This window comes from Marmota monax, unplaced genomic scaffold, assembly GCF_021218885.2.
Source record: "Marmota monax isolate L192 unplaced genomic scaffold, Marmota_monax_Labrador192_F-V1.1 WCK01_AAM20220418_F8-fsc00059, whole genome shotgun sequence".
In the NCBI taxonomy this organism is placed as follows: domain Eukaryota; kingdom Metazoa; phylum Chordata; class Mammalia; order Rodentia; family Sciuridae; genus Marmota; species Marmota monax.
The window spans coordinates 7,719,051-7,739,536 of NW_026693595.1; the positions used below are offsets into that span (position 1 = coordinate 7,719,051).

At 42.0% G+C, this 20,486-nt stretch overlaps 1 long non-coding RNA gene across 1 annotated transcript; it reads left to right on the forward strand.

The window, feature by feature from the left end:
* Positions 1–1,371: 1,371 nt before the first annotated feature.
* LOC131424737 (uncharacterized) lies at positions 1,372–4,969 on the forward strand. Its single transcript, XR_009228207.1, has 2 exons — positions 1,372–4,170; positions 4,769–4,969. It is a non-coding gene; the product is annotated as an uncharacterized LOC131424737 (long non-coding RNA).
* The last annotated feature ends 15,517 nt before the right edge of the window (positions 4,970–20,486 follow it).

Here is a 20,486-nt window from a genome sequence, read left to right on the forward strand (position 1 = left end):
ACTCTTGTTTTCTCACAGGGATAGTTTCCCTAAAATGCCCTCCTACCCCTAATCTATGCACTGAAATTCTTGTCCATCCTTTAAGGCCCATCTCTAAACCTTTCAATCTCCTGAAGCTTCTCCTGAGGTCACCAAGTTGCTGATGCATCCCCCCACCATCCTGATTCTCTCCTCTGCACCTGTGGTCTTCCTTTTCTGTTCCAAAAGTCCCCTTTACATCTTTGCCTAAATGCCCCCTCAACACATATTCCAGTTCTGAAGTAGGAACAAATGTGTCTTTGTTGGGTGTTTTCATCTGCTCCCAGAAGTAGATAAAGCTTACATCTGACTTTCATCTAGCACAGTGACATACAGTATGTGTTCCATAAGCAATATTTGTTGATATGAAGAACTGAATTGTCTCTCACCAAGGTATGATTTCTTATATGGATAACTCAGAAGTTATTATTAATATTAATTTCTTGATATGACTCATCATTACTGCCGAGAATGCTTTTTTTCTTTTTCTTTTTCCAGTACTAGGGGTTGAATCCAGGGGTGCTTGCGATCTGAACTACATCCTCAGCCCTTTTTATTTGAGACACGGTCTCAATAAACTGGCAAAGCTGGCCTCAAACTTGTGATCTTCCTGCCTCCGCCTCTTGAATAGCTAGGATTATAGGCGTGTGCCACCACGCCTGGCTTCAAGAAGGTTCTGTATGTACTTCAGTGAGGAAAAAAAAAACAACAAAAAACTCAAAACTCAAAAGCTACTCACCTGGCTTCCCAGCCATCTTGCAAACCCCACTGTCCAGCTTGCTTTGCATCACACTTGCTAACTAGAATCCCAGGAGACAGAAGCCAGAGGTCGTTCAGCATGCAGCCTGCTTGCAGAGCGTGTCCTTACTCTCCCTCTGGATGGACCAGCTAACCTGCAGGAGGAGGAGTCCATCTCCAGGGGAGTCCAGCGACTTAGGCTTCCATGTCCACAAGAAGTTGTCTGGAAAACTGAAGAGCTGCTAAAATGAGGAGCTGAGTTAATTATCCTCACCTATGGTTCCCAAGCAACAACCCCCTTAGGATCCTGGGTAATAAGATCTGTTCAAACCCACAAGGGAGATATCAGTTGCCTGCTGCCTGCAGCTTCCTAGCTGGATATGACTCATAGGGAGTCTGCCTTTTGGGAGCCAAATTAAAGCACCCACCAAAGACATATTAGTTCCTACTTGTGCATCTTCAGGCCCCAAAGATACCCTAAAATTCCCCCAAGTAAGGACTTCCTGTTACATACACATCCACTTCATGTGGAAGAATGTGATATTGAGCTCACACCAGAGATGGCTGACCTGGGAAGAAACAGGAGGTAAGTAGAGGTTAAGTACCCTTATCCAAAATCCTTGGGACTAGAATTTGGGATTTTTTTTTTTTTTTAACCAAGGATTGAACCCAGGGGTGCCAAACCACTGAGCAACACCCTCAGCCCTTCCCAGCCCTTTAATGTTTTATTTTGAGGCAGATTCTGGCTAAATTGCTTGGGGCCTCAGTAAGTTGCTGAGGCTGGCTTCAAACTTGGGATCCTCCTGCTTCAGTCTCCTGAGACACTAGGATTACAGGTATGTGCCACACTGTACCTGGCTGAAATTTGGAATATTTTCATATACATAATGAAATATCATAGGTATAACACCCAAATCTAAACAAGAAATTAATTTATACTTTACATACACCTTATATGCATAGCCTGAAGATAATTTTACACTATATTTTTGGTGTGCCAACATTTTGACTGTGATCCCATAGCATGAGGTCAGATGTGGAATTTTCCACTTGTGGTTCAAAAAGTTTCATATTTTAGAGCATTTTGGATTTGTCTTCAGGTTAGGGAGGTTCTATCTGTACTCTTCACATCCCTTTAATCACCTATTGTAGATCTCTTTCTTCAGGTAGCCAACACAAAGCAACTGGGAATTAAAGGTGGACGTTAAGAGTACATCCATAGTCTTCATCAGTTGTTGGTTATTGTTACTCTGATATGTGACGTGTGGCAAAAAGACCTCTACTCTACCTATTGGTGTTAGCAATTTGATCCTGTCCAGATCCAGATTTCCAATTCATAGGATCACAGCTACTCATGAGACTGGTTCATACATACAATTGCTTGCTTTTTGAAATTAGAGGATGTTTTGGAGTTTTGTTGTTGTTGTTATTGTTGTTTGTGGTACTGGGGATTGATCCCAGGGGCACTTTAACCTCTGAGTCACATCCTCAGCTCTTTTCATTTTTTATTTCAAGATAAGGTCTTGCTCAATTGCTAAGGCTGGCCACAGATTTGTAATCTTCCTGCCTTAGCCTCCCAAACTGCTGGGATGTCAGGCATGTGCCACTGCACCTAGCTAGAGGACATTTTACATAGGCCCACAGTACCTTAGTTGCAGTTCTGCAACTTTAGGGTGTTTTGTCTCTGAAACCAAGTTTGATACCTAAAGCCAGGTGGGGTGGTGCACACCTCTAATCCTAGTGTATAGGAGACTGTGGCAGGAGGATCACAAGTTCAAGTCCAGTCTGCACAGTATAGCAAGACCCTGTCTTGAAATAAAATAAAAAGAGCTGGGGGTGTGGCTCAGTAGTAGAACACTTGCCTAGCATGCATGATGCCATGGGTTCAATCCCCAGTACTGAAAAAATAAATAAATAAATTATTTTTGAGGTCCAAACTAATTTGGCAATGAAATCTGACTTGAACTTATAAAAGTGAATTTATGATATTTATTCTTTTTAGTATAAATAATAAGATAGTTCACTGGGGACATATCTATATATTTGATTATAGGGTGCCACCCCAGTCTTCCTGGAGGCCTTATGTAATAATATACAGCACGATATTTCTGAAAACTTCAAAATGCCATAACTCATAACCCTAAGGTTTCAAATAAAGGATTATGAACCTGTAAAATCAAACCTGCAGGCAATGAGCAGTTGTCATTCAGTTATTCACATGTCAAACTGCAGTTGTAGCACTTTCATAAAACGGAGTCTGCTTTCCCTGGCTAAACATACAATATATCTAACCTTTACCCTAATTACATGCAGCTTCAGCCTTATAGAAAATTTTGCAAAATCATTATACACACCCCTAAATCCTAACCCCATGAACTTGCAGTAGTCAGCTTCTATTTACAGTGACTGCCCCTCCTTATCGAGAAAAAAACCCCATTTCCTCCTACTGCTCTTCATATCAGTAAGAAAATAAGATTTGCCTAGGGCAAATATCCTCAAGTTCTCTGAAAGTTTCCAGAGAAAACAATTTAGAAGACTGACTAAAAGGAAGACAACATGCTCAATTTCTTCTATGTATTTCTTTTAGTTGGTGAGGGCTTTGACTTTGTGACTCTTGCATGGTGTTAACACATTAAGTTAATCTTTCAAATATCCAGGTCAGTCATAAATCATGATTTGGATCTTTCATTGAGCAAGAATAGTTGCAAGATATAAGATGAAGCCAAGCATCATCACAGGTGTGTGTAGTTCCAGAAATTCAGGGTGCTGAGGCAGGAGGGTTACAACTTCAAGACTAGCTTGGGCAATTTAGGGAGACCCTACCATAATAAAATAATTAAATTAAATGGTGCACGCATCTGTAATTCCAGAGACTGGGGAGGCTGAGGTGGGAGGACTACAAATTCAGGTCAGCCTCAGCAACTCAGTGAGGTCTTAAGCAATTTAAAATAAAAAGGTTAAAAGTAAAAAAAAAAAAAGGGACTGGGGATATAGCTCAGTGGTGAAGCACCCCTGAGTTTAATACTCAGTACCAAAATGTAAAAAGATAAGTAAAATAATAAAATAAAGTAAAACAGATTGGAAATGCAGCTCAGTGGTAGAGCTGCCCTGGGTTCAACTCCAGTTCCACAAAAGATGTAGGATGCAGAACACCTGATGTTTTCATGGAAAGATGAATTTTTAGAATTTAATAATTGGTTACCGTCTAAAGATATTTCTGTTGACCATGCGGAGGTGTAGACATTTCCCTGTTGCCCTCTGTACCCAGAAAAATGAAATCTACTCAGTAATGTATGACTAATTGCTCCCGTCACAGGCAAAACATGTATCAACAGGCTAAAGACATTCCACAGGAAACACATGACTCTGTGCTCATATCTGATGGAAGAAAAATAGAAAAGGAAATGCAGTAAGGTTTGCAGTCTCATAACCTTTTCTCCTCAAACCCCACATACTCTTTGATATTGTTGGATCCCAAGACAGATTTGAAAATCCCCTCCTTGCTTAAAGCACCATTGTTAAGCTTAGCACTGAATTGTCTCTCTTTGTGGATTTGGGTTGGCTTCTTTGCTAAATGAATTACTTCTGCAAGAAATGTGATCTCCTTCATGCTGGGGTTGATGTTTCAGCTACACCAAACCTCCTGTACCATGCCCCACCTGGGCTATGGGGATAGACCTACCTGTTTCTGGGGGCTGGAATGTGCTTTCCTAAAGCCCGCACAAAGTTTTTTCCTAGCCTGGAGTGGTGGTGCATGCCTGTAATCCCAGGAGGACTGAGAGTTCAAAGCCAGCCTCAGCAATAGTGAGGCGCTAAGCAACTCAGTGGGACCCTGTCTCTAAATAAAATACAAAATAGGGCTGGGGATGTGGCTCATTGGTTGAGTGCCCTCAGTGCAATTGCTGGTAACCCCTTCCCACCAAAAAAAGGGCTGGGAATGTGGTTCAGTGGTTAAGGGATCAATCCCTGGTACCCCAAACAAACAAAAACCTTATTCTCTCACTTCATGCAGGCTTCTGCTCAGATGCTCCTGTGTGTCAGAGAGGCCTCCAACTACTCTACCAAAAAGAGATCCACTAGAGAAACTTTGGGTCATGGCTGGTGGTGGTGATAGTTGTAAGCCTACTTAAATAGATTGAATTTTACACTGAAAATTGCTCACATGGTAAATCTTATGTACATTTTACTACAATAAAAACCAGAAAGTAAAAGAGCTCTACCCAGCATGTTTCATCTCACTGGCTTCATCTTCTTACCTAGCACTTCATCAAAACCCAACACTGGGGGCTGGGGATGTGGTTCAAGCGGTAGCACACTGCTCGCCTGGCATGCGTGCAGCCTGGGTTCGACCCTCAGCACCACATACAAACAAAGATGTTGTGTCCGCCGAAAACTTAAACCCCAACACTGTAGATTGACAGACACATCGACTGACCACATCACCCCTCCCCCCCTGTAGAAAGCAAGCTCAAGGAGATAAACTGCTGCTTAGTTTTGTTTACTCCTGCATCTGTGATGGCTAGAACTGTCCCTCGAACACTGAACACTGTAGATACTCCTAAAGAATCCCTGAATGAATGAAAACAAGCAAGCTTGGTGGCACAAAGGTCTCAAAGTTTTGGCTTAACAGGGACAAGGTCCCTCCCCACCCCCAGACAGTGGTGTGCTGGGGGTGCCTCCCTGGCACAGGTTCAGATCATGTGCACATATCTTCCCAATTCCATGGTCAGTAATATCATACTGAGACAGGGTTAAAGGACAGGTAGTCAAACTAGATAGTGAATGGCTGGGTTGGAAAGATGGGGGCTGATTATCAAAGAAAAAGAAATGGAATGCTAACTCCTCCTCCCTCCTCTCAACACTTGCCTCCTCTCAACCAGTTACCGACACCTCTGGGGAATCGCTCCTCCCTACACAAGGAGTTGCTCATTAGCATCCCCTGGTGGCCCTTTTCCTGCCTTTTGGGCACACAGGCCAGATAGGAAGAGGAGGTGGCGGGGAGGAAAGGCAAGCTGAGATCTATAAAGGGGCAAGATACCTCCCTCCCATGGAACGAGGACCTAATCCTGATTTCCAAGACTGGTATCAATACTGGAACTTAGAATCAGACATCAGGGTGATCAGCCATCCCACTGCCCAGGGAATGAGGGGTGTCCTGGGATTCAGGACTTTGAGGGCTAAAAATAGGAAAGCTCCTGGCAAATCAAAAAAAGTTGTTAACCTTACCAGCTATAGGACAATTATTTATACCTGGAAGCTGGAGAAATCTCCAAATTGGGGCTTTCCCGCCTTAGAGAACTTGTTATTACATACTGACCAGCACAGTATTCTGCCGCACTCTGGCTGGGCACAAAATCACGAGCCACTCAAGCAGGAACAAACTTTATTTTTCACAACTGCCGCCAATACCCCATACGCGCCAGGGAAGATTGCCGATCCACGAACACGGCGATCCACGCACATGGCTTTCTCCTGGAATTCCCTCCTACTGCACTTCCCCAACCAATGGGAACTCTCCAGGAGTCCCGTAGCAGGCCGAGGTGGACAGCAGGAGTCCAATATCCATATGAATGCAAATCTTAACATAATCATATCATCTCAATGGCTTGCTGCCTTCACCTTTCAACCAAAAATGCCATGCATCATATTACTTGGCTGTGGCTCTTAGCATCTCCCCTCTTCTGTTTAATTAAGCAACAAGCAATGTGGCTAGGGACCGTGCCTGTTAGGTTGTCCAATTCAACATATGGTTCTTACCCGTCATTGGATGAACTGACCTTTAGGCGTCAGCCTCCTGTCTTAGGTTGATACCACTGCAATTGGATCATACCCGTCACTGACTACCGGTCCAGCATATAGCCATACTTGTGGATAGGCCTATGCACCAGTGGGGGGGTGAGGTTCTTTGCCTCACCTCTGTTGGCCCCCAAAATTAGACCATCACTAGTAGAAGGGAGGAGGATACAGAAATGCCACGACACCAAGTCAATTGACGGCTCCTTAGGAAAAATTGCATCACTGATGACACATCAGCAAAGATACGCCTGCATTACCATAATTTGCTGCATCAACAGATAGATCACAATGCATACAAGTGATATATAGTCCAGGCAAGTTCTGAAAGCAGTTCAAAGCGGAGGAATCTATCAATATGTCCATTTCCTCCCAAAATAAATCGACTCATTGATTGAGCATTACTTGTTGAGTTATTATTCATTGATGTATCAGTTTATACAGTTTGTTGTGATAATTATCGCAGAAGTTGTAGTTTGGTTTCATCTTTGTCTTCACTGGCACTGGGATGAAAATAGGAATTCTGACAATGATGCTAAAAAAAAATTATGTAACATTTCAACAGGTACTAAGAAAACAATTTTTTGAACAATTTACATTATCCTGAACAGAATTATTAAATATAATGAAAAGGAAAGGTGAAAGTAAACAAACAGATCTGTTAACCTGCTTATTTGTACACATATTAAAACAATCTTTAACAGCTGTTTACCCAATTTAAATTAAACCATTAAAATCACGTGAATAATAAAAAAAATTCGGATCCATTTATTCATGAGCGCTCCTCATATATGATATATGGACATACGCACAGACATACAACACAGAACAGAAATATGCACACGTAACATACAACACATAAGACAATAGTAAAGGCCTTGTAGCTTTACCTAGGTGAAATCTCCATTGCAATGTTTAAAAACTCCACAGTCAAAAAATAAAACTGGGGCTGGGGATGTGGCTCAAGTGGTAGCACGCTCGCCTGGCATGCGTGCAGCCCGGGTTCGATCCTCAGCACCACATACAAACAAAGATGTTGTGTCCGCCGAGAACTAAAAAAAATAAATATTAAAAAATTCTCTCTCTCTCTCTCTCCCCCCCACTCTCTCTTTAAAAAAAATAAAATAAAAAAAAAAACTGATCAGAAAAACATTAACCTAGGTCTGTATGAGCTCAAAAAAAAGAAAAAAAAAAAAATAGAACTTTATGATGTGGGAAAAAGCAATAATAAAATAGATATTGAAAAAAGCATCCTGGTTAATCACTGTCACAGATGTAAGAATAGCCAAGCTGGAGTTCTGGATATCAGCTGTTATGGATTTGAGTCAAATCATCTTCTTTTTGATCTGTAGAAATTGTTTTGGTTAATCTCTCTGGAATCCAAATCGGTTGCTGTTCTCCCTGTGGAAACACACAAACAGAGCCCCAACTCCAGACAATCACTGGGTCAGGACCTTTCCATTGTCCTGTTAGAATATCCTTCCAAAGTACCTTAGGCTTATGTACATTTTTTGGATACAAATGTCTTTCCGCAGCACTAAGCCCTGATGAATCCAAATTTAAAAAGTTTAGAGTAAAAAGGGTTATTTTAAGTTTATCTTTGGGGGATTTATACCCCTTTCCAATTCCCTCCTTTTGTTTTAATAAGTACATTTTAATTGTTTGATGAGCTCTTTCAACTATGCCTTGTCCCTGTGGATTGTATGGAATTCCTGTTATGTGAGTAATGCCAAATGATGAGCAAAATTGTTTAAAAGAGGTAGAAGCATAACCAGGACCATTATCTGTTTTTAACTGTTTTGGAACGCCCACATTGGCAAAATTTTGTAAGCAATGAGCTATAACATCTTTAGTTTTTTCTCCGGCATGAAGGGAGACCATCAAAAATCCGGAAGAAGTATCAACTGTAACATGTAAATATTTTAATTTTCCAAATTCTGGCAAGTGTGTGACGTCCATCTGCCAAATATGGTTAGGTATCAGTCCTCTAGGATTGACTCCAAGATTAACTTGTGGTAAAAATGTCACACAATTTTGACATTGTTTTATTATACGTCTGGCTTGTTCTTTAGTTATTTTAAAACGCTTTTGTAAAGTATTAGCATTGACATGGAACCTTTTATGAAAATTTATAGCTTCTTCTATTGTGGAGAAAATATGTATGTCATGTGTAGATTTATCTGCTAATTCATTGCCCAAACTAAGGGCTCCAGGCAATCCTGTATGTGCCCTGATATGTCCTATAAAGAATGGATCTTTTCTGTCCCAGATTAGACTTTGTATAGTGGAAAACAAAGAGAAAACAGTAGAAGAAGGGGAAATCCTACCAGCATCTTCAAGGGATACTATAGCATTAACTACATACTGACTATCAGAAAATAAATTAAATACAGAATCTTTAAACATCATAAAAGCTTGTAATACTGCATTAAGCTCTACCTTTTGAGCTGATTGTTTGGGTACTAAAAATGTAAAAGTTTGATCAGGGGTAACTACTGCTGCTGTACCATTATTTGACCCATCAGTGAATATATTTGGAGCATTCATGATAGGGGTTTTTCTTGTCATCTTTGGAAAAACTACAGGATGCTTAGACCAAAAAGACAACAAAGGATTAGATGGTAAGCGATTATCAAATGAAACATTAGATTTACACATGATTATTGCCCAAGTATTTAACTCATTAGCTAACTCATCAATTTGATCCATAGTATATGGAGTAATAATTTTATTGGGAGAAATCCCAAATACTCCCTTTGCTGCTTTTATTCCTTTGAGTATAAATTGTCCTACAGCCTCAGGATACCTAGTAAGAATAGTGTTAGGAGAATAAGATAAATGTATCCACAATAATGGACCTTCTTGCCAAAATACTCCTGTAGCAATATTTTTTGTTGGTAGTACAATAAATAATAAAGGCAAACTTATATCAATTCTATCCAAATGCATATTTTCCATATATGTTTCAATGATTTTTAATGCCTTTCTTGCTTCAGGCATTAACATGCGGGGTGAATTTGGATCTGATGGACCCTTTAGGATATCAAATAAAGGTCCTAGCTCTCCCGTTGGTATGCCTAGATAAGGCCTTATCCAATTTATGTCTCCCAATAACTTTTGAAAGTCGTTAAGTGATTTGAGTTGATCTACTCGTATTTGAATTTTTGGTGGACGGACCATGGCTGAGGATAATAGAACTCCTAAATAATTAATTGGAAGATTTAATTGTACTTTATCTATTGCTATCTCTAGATTATAATATTTTAATAAATTTGTAAGTGTGGCATAACATTCTAGCAATGTGTTTTTTTCTTTATGTGCCAATAACACATCATCCATATAGTGAAATATTTGTAGTTCAGGATTTTGATTTCTAAGTGGCTGGATTGCTTTGTTAACATAAATTTGACACATAGTTGGACTATTAGCCATCCCTTGAGGGAGTACTTTCCATTCATATCTCTGATCAGGACCTTCATGATTTAGTGCAGGGATAGTAAATGCAAAATGTGGACTATCCTCAGGATGAATTGGAATTGAAAAAAAAACAATCTTTAATATCTATAGCTAAAACATACCAGGTTTTTGGTAAAGCAGACAATTGGGGAATCCCTGATTGAGCAGGTCCCATAATAACCATCTCATTATTAATGGCTCTTAAATCTTGCAATAATCTCCATTTACCAGATTTCTTTTTAATGACAAAAATGGGAGTATTATGGGGAGATACGGAAGGTTGTATATGTCCCTCTGCTAATTGTTGTTTGACCAGGTCATGGGCTACTTGTATCTTTTCTTTAGTTAGGGGCCACTGAGGAACCCACACTGGTCTTTCTGATTTCCAAGTAATTTTGATTGTCTCAGTGGCCCTTTCTGAAAACCCAATCCATGTCTATTTATTTTTTGATCTATTTGAATTGGTGCTGCTATACCTTGTTCTTGTTCTCTGAATCTTTTTTCTTTCCTAAAGCCTTGTCTAGCCCTAGTAGTGGGTGCGTTAGGATTGATGTTAAACCTAATTGTTAATGTCAAACCTAATTGATCTAGGACATTTCGTCCCCATAAATGTATAGGAAGATGATCCAATACTAGGGCTGTATAGTTCCTTCACATCCTTCAGGATCCTTTCAATCTAATACCATTGCACTTCTATGGGGATTAGTCACCACTCCTAGGCCTCGAAGCATTTGAGTGGCTTGTTGTAATGGCCAATGTTTTGGCCATTCTTGACAAGATATGATGCTGAGGTCAGCACCTGTGTCCAGTAGCCTATTAAATTCATGTCCTTGAATATTTAGTTTTAGCATGGGGCAAGAATCTAAATTTAAAGACAGCATAGCCCAATCTACACCTGTGGAGCCTAATCCCCTGGAACCTCTTTCTACAGTACGACTGGAAAATTTATCATGTAGGCTGGGTATTATTAATAATTGTGTTATTCTATCTCCTGGTGAAATTACTGATATACCTCTTGGAGAACTAGCTATAATTTTTATTTCACCCTCATAATCGGGATCAATTACCCCAGGACTTATCATAAGTCCTTTTAGAGTAGAAGAACTGCGTCCCAATAATAAGCCTACTGTTCCTTGGGGAAGAGGTCCTTTTACTCCTGTGGGAATGATTTGAACTCCCATCTCTGGAGTTAGTACTGCTCTGGCAGAGGCGCAGATGTCCAACCCTGCGCTCCCTCTAGTTTGTCTGATGAGGGATTTAATGGATAATGTGTCCTGGGCACTACCTTGATGGTGCTGCTGGGTTCCTCCATTGCCCCGTATATTTGTGGTTTTGGGCCCCGGAGCATTGGGCCCTCCAGTCCGTTTTTTGGCAATGGAGCCTGATGCCTTTCTCCATGATATCGTGGGTAAACACTTGGTCCTTGTCCGTCTTTTGATAATGGAGTACCCTCTATGGTGGTTTGAGAACGGCATTCATTAGCCCAATGTCTCCCTCTACAGCATTGTGGGCAAATACCCGGTATTCTATTCCTTTGATACCTAGCTTTGTTAAACCCTCCTCCTATGGGGCAACTCCTTTTAAAATGTCCTGTTTGATCACAATTATAGCATGTTTTTGGCCTGGCATCTAAAGCCTGTTGTACTGCTGCCAAGACTTGCCCTTGTTCATTAATGTCTCTACATAATTTAATATATGTGTTTAAATCTTCATGTCTCCATGGTCTAATGACCTCTCTGCAGCAACGATTTGCTTGGTCATAAGCCAGTTGTTTTATAAATGGCATTGCTTGTTCTGTATCCCCAAATATTCTAGAAGCTGTTTGAATAAGCCTATCTACAAATTCAGCGTAAGGATCATTAGTTCCTTGTATTACCTTAGATAATTGTCCTTGTAAATCTCCATGCCCCTGTAAAGTTTTCCATGCCCTAACCGCATCTACAGCAATTTGTGCATATACACCAGGATCATATTCAATTTGTTGTCGTTGACCCTCATAAGGTCCTTTTCCTAACAACATTTCTAGATTTCTTTGAGGGTAACCAGCTGCTGCATTTCGCCTAGCTGTCTCCGTGCAAAATTCCTCATTGGCAACCTTCCATAACAAATATTGTCCTCCATTTAGCACAGATCGACACATGTTAGCCCAATCTGCTGGTGTCATGTCCAAGTTGGTAATAGATTCGACCATATTTATGGTAAAGGGTGCTTGCGGCCCGTAGGTTGTTACAGCCTCCTTTAATTGCTTCACTGTTTTAAAATCTAAAGCACAGTGAATTCGTTGCCCTCTTGCCTGCTCAAGTACAGGGCATGGTAATCTTTGAGGTCCTGCCTCAGGATTCCGTCCATCAACTACGGGAGTTGAGGGCCGCTCAGCTGTAGATGGAGCTATTGGTTGAATTACGCCCTCTGGTGATAGAACGGAGTTAGTAGCAGCCTCCTGTTGTAATTCCCCCCCTGATGGTTGTTTTTCCTCTAAGCTTTCTTTCTTTAAATTTTCCTCTGTCTGACTAGCTCGAGAGACCTTCTCTTTTGTTTGACCTAACATGTTTTCTACCATAGTCTGGACCTCTAACAATTTACTTAACAGTCTTTCGGTTTGTTTTTTACTAGTTTCTAATCTACTATAAAGGTAACGCAACCCAATAAGGTAGCATAAAACAAAACCGAAACAGAATGAAATAAAAACGGAACAAAAAATAATTGTATCAATTTTTTCTTTCTCAGGGCGGAACAACTTCAAACCTTGAGCCAACCATTTTTCCCAGTTTGCCTGAGAAAATTCTAGGGATAGGCAGCTTGAAACAAAAACAAAATAAATCAAAACAAGAACACATTGTTTTTTGAAATGGTCACCCATTCTTTCGCCTTCCCTCAGGGGTGAGCAATTTTACTCACCTCCAAGCTTCAGGCGTTCCCCGCACGGGCCACCAATTGCTGCAGTCTGGCTGGGCACAAAATCACGAGCCACTCAAGCAGGAACAAACTTTATTTTTTAAAACTGCCGCCAATACCCCATACGCGCCAGGGAAGATTGCCGATCCACGCACACGGCGTTCTCCCGGATCCCAAGTGGAAGTTCCTCCTCCGGAATTCCCTCCTACCGCACTTCCCCAACCAATGGGAACTCTCCAGGAGTCCCGTAGCAGGCCGAGGTGGACAGCAGGAGTCCATTATCCATATGAATGCAAATCTTAACATAATCATATCATCTCAATGGCTTGCTGCCTTCACCTTTCAACCAAAAATGCCATGCATCATATTACTTGGCTGTGGCTCTTAGCAGTATTCTGGTTAGGTTTGGTCGCAGAAGTGCTATACTTTATTTTGCATGGGGAATGCAGTTTAGATTACCTAAAGTCATTCCTAAAGCTTATCTCAATTTTATGAGAATGCACAGCAGATTCCGGGACAGATAAGATATCTGGGAAATTATCATCTCAATTTAAAAAGGATAAGCCAGCTCAGTGATAGAGTGTTTGCTTTGCATGTGCAAAGGTCCTGGTACAATTCCTAGCACTGGGGGAAAGAATAAATCATGACCCCAGCATTTACAAAGAACTTTAAAATTTAAATTAAACTGGGCATGGGGGCACGTGCCTATAATCCCACCTACTTAAGAATCTGAGGCACAAGGATCCCAAGTTTGAGGCCAGCATGAACAACTTAGCAAGACCCTGATTCAAAAATAAAAAAGGGTTGTGGGTATAAGTTTGTGGTAGAGTGCCCCTGGGTTGAATCTCCAGGACTGAAAAAAAAAAAAAAATTAAGTTACGAGATATGCTCTCCTAAAACTTTACAACCTCTTTCAAATCAACAGTATTTACTTTTTTATTTTGCATCACTCAAATCAAAGTCAGTTCCAAATGTATATATAAACTTCTGCTATCTTAGATTGAAACTTAAGTTAGGAAATGCCACCAGTGGCAATCTTTTTTGGGGGAAGGGGGCAGGGAGAACGTCTGTTTATTATGCTGGAGCCCGATTTGTGATTTGTGTCTTGCTCCAAAAATTCTGCATCCTGTTCCATAGTTTCTCACAATAGTTATAAGCTCTTTTGTGTCAAAAAATTTCTAATCTACATGACCGAAAGTATTTGTAGGGGTTTCTAGTGGAAAGTATGTTTACAGAGGCAAAAATTATAAGGGAGACTGGCTCTTTTCACATGCATTCTACAAATCTGTAGCCTTAAACACAAGGGGTTTTACTTTTCAAAAGGATGAAATCAACTGGGGGCCAGGGCGCAGTGGCGCAAGCCTGTAATCCCAGTGGTTTAGGAGGCTGAGACAGAAGAACTGCGAGTTCAAAGCCAGCCTCAGCAAAAAGCCAGGTGGCAAGCAACAACTTGGTGAGACCCTGTCTCTAAATAAAATACAAAAAAGGGATGGGGATGTGACTCAGTGGTCAAGTACCCCTAAATTCAACCTCGGGTACCAAAAAAAAAAAAGATGAAATCAGAATCTTAGATACAGTTCTTTACAATTCAAAAAGTTGGAGACCCATGGTTAATTAATTAAGTTTCCTTAAGAAATTCTCTCAGGGACTTGGGTTGCAGCTCAGTAGTAGATCACTTGTCTTGTATGTGAGAGGCACTGAGTTCAAATCTCAGCACGATATCAAAATAAATAAGTATATTAAAAAGAAAAGAAATGCTCTCAGAGCCAAGGGGAGCTGACCCTTTTTCCAGGCATGTTTCTAAGGATAATGCTCTTGTAATTACCTCCGGGACTGCTTTTGCCATCTCATCCCCCTCTTTGATGTCCTCTTAACCTTTTTAAGGGGCATCATCTCTTTCCACATCCTCCATGTTATGCCATTCATGACTCTGGAGGACCATTTGAAACCTTATGGCCTCTGGGCAGGAGGAGACCTATACTTTCAGTTGTTGAGGAGACAGTTACTAGTCAAATTTGTTAGGGGTATGGGTGTGGCCAGGTACCAGGGAGCCTCCAGGGTAAGCACAGCCAGCAGTCTCTGGCTAAAAGGGGGTTTAGATCATTGAGTAGGCGGTAAGTCTTGTTTAGGATTTGATATAGCTGAGGGTTTAAATCATGTGCCTTACTTGATTTGAGTCTAGGTAGAAGCCAATAACCTGGTTCAGTTTCCCAACAGGTGGGGCCGGAGACCTTAGGGCAATCTCTGACGGGGAATTCCCAATATTCTTGAATTGTTATGTTTCCTGTCCAATATCATTCCACTTTTGTGACAGGGAAAGACCTTTTCTGCCAGGTAGCATTTACTTGGCATTTTAGGATAAATAGAGGTACAAAGGCACAGTGGCAATTCTGTCATCCCTTTTATGTCTGAGGAAGCAGAATCTGGGGGCATAGGAACGGGTGGAGGAACTTATTCCTCAGGAGGAAGTGCAGCATAGCAGATAAGGCATGTTGGTCCTGTTGCATAGGTTTGTCCCTCATGGTGGCAAAAACTATGGGAACCTGCTTTGATACATACATCAAGCTGATTGTTCCAGGAGGGAGAAACAGGAACATAGTGTAAAAGGACTGTGACCCATTCTCCCAGGACTTTTTTTTTTTTTTAAAGAGAGTGAGACAGGGAGGGGGAGAGAGAGAGAGAGAATTTTAATATTTATTTATTTTTAGTTATCGGCAGACACAACATCTTTGTATGTGGTGCTGAGGATCGAACCCGGGGCTGCACGCATGCCAGGCGAGCGCGCTACCACTTGAGCCACATCCCCAGCCCTCTCCCAGGACTTAATAAGACACAAGTTATTACAAGAAGCAGCAGATTCCCTCTAATAGGCTTACAACACTTAAGTAAAATATGGCTAGAGTAACCCTCTGTATTCCATTGCAGTAGTTTGGAGCTGTTTCAGCTAGATCTACAGAAAACAGCAAAGTCAATAATGTCATCCTTCCCAGTGAAACAGGGTTCCATTGCAACCACAGTTGCCAGGTTCCCTTGATTAAGTCCTCATATTCTTCTGCCATGCATTGACCAGTCAGCTTCCAGGTTTGTGACTGAGCAGGGCTGTAGTTTCCTCCGGTCTCATAGTGGGCAGGTTGATACATGTGGTGGCTGAAGCAGAGCTGCCACAGCGTGGCCTTTGGAGTGTCAGTCTGAGTGGGTTTCTGGAGTTTGCCTCAGATGTCCAAGTAGGCTGCTTTTAAACTCAAGAGTGGTGTATTCGTGGGCCTATTTTTTGATCCTGTTGATTGTGGAGGATTTGGTAGAACTTTCACAGGAATCCAGGGGATGGTCCCTGCTCCAGAGGTGCAGGTCTGAGGTCCTGAGGTGGCTGACACTGCCTGCCCTCAATACACGTCATGCTTTCTTCTCATTCCAGGTTGGGGGTGAGGGCTGAAAGCACAAGTGGCAATCTTTAAGGCTTTAACATTCTTTTTCCTGGTAATTACAAAACAGAAGCACAGAATTTTGACAACCTCCTATGGACTCACACAACTAGATACAAGGCTTGCTGTAAATTATATTTGCCACAATAATTACTGGAGATCCAGCAGTGAATACTAGTGTGTGCTTAGCCCACCATATCTCTGCCAGAAACAAAACAGTTTCTCTGGTGTGTTGTGCAGTGAAACTGTCACGGGAGAAGAGAAGTCTCCAAAGAAGGGTCCAAGGAGTTCCCAGAGCAGGGAACTGAGTTCACTACCAGCAGGGTTCTTGGCATAAGGGACAAAATTTTAGCACAGACAAAGGCATAGAGGTTTATTCAGGCAGGTAGATGCACATTCAAGGGAGAATGTGGGCTTCTCGGCAATGGGAAACAGCACTGCCTCAGGCTGGGAGTCCAATATTTATAGAAAGGCTGTATCAAGGGCCAGATTGGAGGTGGATCTGAGATGGACTGCACAAGGGCATTGGCCGAGGACATTGAAGCCAGATTTAAAGACAGGTAGTCAGTGTAGTTAGGTGTCGCGACCCCCCGCCAGCAAGGGAAAACACGACTCAGGATTCTTCTTTCAGCAGTTTATTCAGGCCTTGATTCATGTATCATCTTCTAGTGACCCCCCGCCGAGCGCCCAAGCACAGCCTAATAAAGCCTCCCGCATACCAATCCCAAGCTGCCACGTGGATCTCTCTCATAGGGTGGTAAGGGATTGCGCGCCAAACTCTCCATATTAGGAGTTGTTTATCACAGGCCACAGTGGAAGCCGGCGCCATCTTCTAATGGCGGCCACGGTCTGTAAGAACGGCTCACCACAGTTAGGTAAATCGGGTCTAATATCGAGTAAAATCGAAAATGAAGGCCATGTTGAGAAAGGAGTCCGAGAAAAGCAGAACAACTCTTGGAATGTTAATATCCCCAAGGCCCAGAGCCCATCCCAAAGAAATATTAATGAAACAGCTCCCAGCAAACGTGGAGATGCTGACCCAAAAGTCCTTCCTGCCCAGATTACTCCTTTGGCCCACCTGTGCCCCACTCTTTGGGCCTTCCCACCTACATTCCATCACTGAAAGATAACAGAACAGAGAACAGGAATGCGGGAAAGCTAAAAGAAGACCTTAGCTATAAAAGGGGAACACATTCGCCCTTCCAGGGATTCCACTTCTTGGGTCCCTTCTTCCTCCGGGAGAAGTCTTTTCTGCTGTCCTTTAATAAAGCCTCTACTTTCCACTCTGACCTTGCCTCGGTGTGCTTCTCTGGTGTTATACTTCAACATTGGGGAAGCAAGGTAAACAATGATAACAGCGTGTTGCTCAGGATTTACAAAGCTCTTCTAACTCACTCACCCTGGCGGGATCCATGCTGAAAACAAACTGAATTTGCACCACCCCTGGACCCGCCCAATTCAAACAAATTCCTCCTGCTGAGAATACAAACTGAAGGACTCAGCAACCCTGCACCCTGCCAGATACTGAAGAAGCAGATAGCAGAGACTGACCCCTCCCCAGGCCTGTGTGGCACCGGATACTAACTTTGCATATGCACATTTTCTGCCTTTTGTCTCAGGATCTGTTTAAAAGTTCAGTTCACCTCAGGGATTTTGAAGATTGAATTTTTGAAGTTATAAGTTTTTTTCTATCTTCCTTCAAACCTGGCTTTGAATAAGACCGACTTTCCTACTGATTTGACTCCGAATGTTTCTGGAGTCTAGCCTCTTTCCCCCAAGGAATGCTGGTGCTACCCGGTAACAATGCTGCCCTCTTCTCTGTGTAGCCAGAAGATCTATTTAAAATGTCCAGCTACTAGTGTTACCAATAGCTGGGTTCTTGTTCCCGAAGTCAATCCTATAACAAGGACACAACTTTGAGGAAAAGGAAAATGAAGTTTTATTGCTTTGCAATCAAAGAAGAAACACAGGGACTCTTGTCCCAGAGGTTGTGATTCGGCCCATCAGGGGTGAGGTGGGGGTGGGGGTTAAAGAGGTGACTCAAAGGCTGCATTCCAGGTGTGTCCACACAGGAGTGGGAGTAGAAAACGGGGAAGGGGTGATAAGGTGTCAAAATTCACTTGTTAATTTGGGGCCCCGCAGCAGGGGCTATATTCAAAGAATGAAGTGGACCATTGTTACACTGGGTGAAATGATCTCCAGAGTATATTTATAACTTAGAAACAAAACAAAAACAAACCCAAGACTTCAAACAATCTGTACAGTGTAATGCCTTTTAGAGTTTTCTTTCATATTATTTATTTTGTTGTTTCGGTGCCAGGGATTGAATTCAGGGGCACTCGACCACTGAGCCACACCCCCAGCCCTACATTGTATTTTATTTAGAGACACGGTCTCACTGAGTTGCTTAGAGCCTTGCCATTGCTGAGGCTGGCTTTGAATTTGAGATCCTCCTGCCTCAGATTCTCCTCAGTCTCCTGAGACGCTGGGATTACAGGTGTGTATCACCGCCCGGCTTCCTTTTTATTTTTTTAAAATTGTGCTGGAGATCAAATCTGTGGCCTCTTTTGGGCTAGGCAAGCGCTCTCCAGTGAGCCACCCCCTAGGCCACCCTCCCTGCTTTGAAAAGCTGTCCTCTCCAGGCTCTGGTGCTCAGTGGGCACTGCAATCTCAACTCTTTCCAGGACATTGTGCTCATTGTGCTCATTTGCTTTTCCATTTCTTCCATTAGGCCACGAATTCCTTGTGGGGGAGGGGGCATATTTGATCACATCCATATCCTAGCTTGTGGCCTTGACCAACATGCTCATTGGGGGGGGGGGAGGTGGCGGATACTTGTAATCCCAAAGGCCTGGGAGGCGGAGGCTGAGGGATCACAAGTTCAAAGCCAGCTTCAGCAATTTCGCAAGGCGCTAAGCAACTCAGTGAGATCCTGTCTCTAATAAAATACAAAATAGGGTTGGGGCTGTGGCTTAGTGGTCAAGTGCCCCTGAGTTCAATCCCTGGTCCAAAAAAAAAAAAAAGTTGGTGGAATAAACTAATTATTTTTAAAAAGACAAAAATACAGTGCTTAACAGTTTCCTTGTCTTGATTAAAATTACCAAGCCAATTCTTTAACATAAAAACAGATCTGTCAAGGGTGTGGGTCACTTCCTACCATTTTTTAAGTAGTTTTTTTTTTTTTTTTTTTTTAAATCAGGAGGAGCCAGAGGTTAAAAAGTCATGAAATTAACCACACACACCACACAAACATCAATTTTGGAAGATCCAAACAAAACCCATTTACAAGCTCTGGCTCATCATCTTGACAGCTACTTGCACTAATCCTGTAATTTATATCTACTAAACACTGTTATTTTCCTTCTCTGTGCATTAGGCAGCTTCAGAAAGAATTCCAGAAAAATTTCAACACCACTGACACTCATGATTATTAATACTTTTTTTTTTTATTGGCTACTCTTCCACATGCTTGTATCTGATCTTAGCAAGGAATGTTTATAGGATTGCAGCCAAATGCAGCCAGGGTGCTCTCCACTGGGAGTCTGTGTCCTTCCCTGGGTAAACCTGCTTCCCAACCCCCTGGGGATTTCCCTCCTTTTCCAGCTGCCTTTGGAATTCTCTCTCTTTTCAGGTCGCCTTGTCCTTCACTGACAGCACCCTAGGGCAGGACAGGGGAGATGCCTGCCCAGGCTCCCTGAGGTCAAGTTTCTTGGATCCCAGTGCCATTCTCTGGGCAGAGCAGTGGATATTAATAACGCCCATCTCCAGTCCAGTCCACTTCCTTCCAACTTCTACTAGCTCCAAGAAATAATTACCCTAATCATTCCTGAGAAAGGAAAGGTCCTGATTTTCCCTGGAAAAGGAAGGATTCACACTACTCTTTTGGTTTTCAAACATCCCCTTTTTGCATCTCTGGGGCTCTTGGCTGCCTCCTGCAGCAGTTCTCAAAGTTTAATTTACATAAGTATCATCTGTGGATTGGGTCAAAGATGCAGATGTTCCTATAGCCTCACATTTGTTAGTTCAGACGTTTGAAGGGTTAAACAACACTCCTGGGACCTCATTGATTTTCTACCTTTTTGTATCACTTACACTTTTTATCTTGGGTCATAGAGTGATACAGAGAAAATTCTTTTAAACATTGTTTAAAACTCTAAGGGTGTC